Genomic DNA, 803 nt, shown 5'->3' with positions numbered 1-803 from the left:
GTAACTAAACCAGAAACAGGCTGCTGGACCACGCACGGGCAGGCAGCACAGCTGACCCCGCCCCCCCCCCTCCAGGTTCAGAGTAGGTGTATTAGTTAGCTGTCCCCACAAACATGCTGCATAACAAATAATCCACCCCCACCCCCCCCACACCCCCGCTACCCAAAAAAGCATTCGGGCTTAAAGCCGCAGCCAGCTGCTCTGGGCCTGTGGCTTGGCGGCACTCGGCCGACCAGACCCGGCTCTTCCCCGTGTGGGGCCCGAGCTTATGTAAACTGCCCCTCCCCTTCCTCCTGGGGCCGGCTCCTCGCGGCCAGCGGCCCAGGCACGGTAGGGGCGAGCCCGGTCATGCAGGCGCTTTTCAGGCCTTTGGTCACATGGTCTAACCTCGGGTCCCAGTGGAAGGAGACCCTGTGATTTTAGGGGAGGAGCTGCAGGGCCGGGGCCGGGGGGGCACGCGGGGCCTCGCCCTCCCCCCGTGTGTGCGCACGTGTGCGTGTGTGTGTCTCCGGCCGGCCTCGGGACGAGGGCATTTCAAAGTCAGGCTGCCTGGGAAGCGGCAGCGCCGGTGGGAGGGAAGCAGTCGCTCCCACCAGGCTGAGAATAGCGCGGAATTGGGTCACGCTCCCGGGAGCTCGGCACAGCCTCCAGCCCCGGACGATAATCAGCTTTCTACCCGACAGCTGTCCCTTCAAAGAGCAGGGCAGGCCGGCTGCTGGCATGTGTTCAGAAGCCGAGGGGGTCGAGACAGACGGAGTGGGGAGCGTCCGCTGACCTGCCCCCGCTTCCTTTGCCCTCCCGCC

The sequence above is a fragment of the Bison bison genome, unplaced genomic scaffold, assembly GCF_000754665.1.
Source record: "Bison bison bison isolate TAMUID 2011002044 unplaced genomic scaffold, Bison_UMD1.0 scf7180017864302, whole genome shotgun sequence".
NCBI lineage: Eukaryota > Metazoa > Chordata > Mammalia > Artiodactyla > Bovidae > Bison > Bison bison.
The sequence above is the reverse complement of the archived record's forward strand: the minus strand, read 5'-3'. Positions refer to the sequence as shown.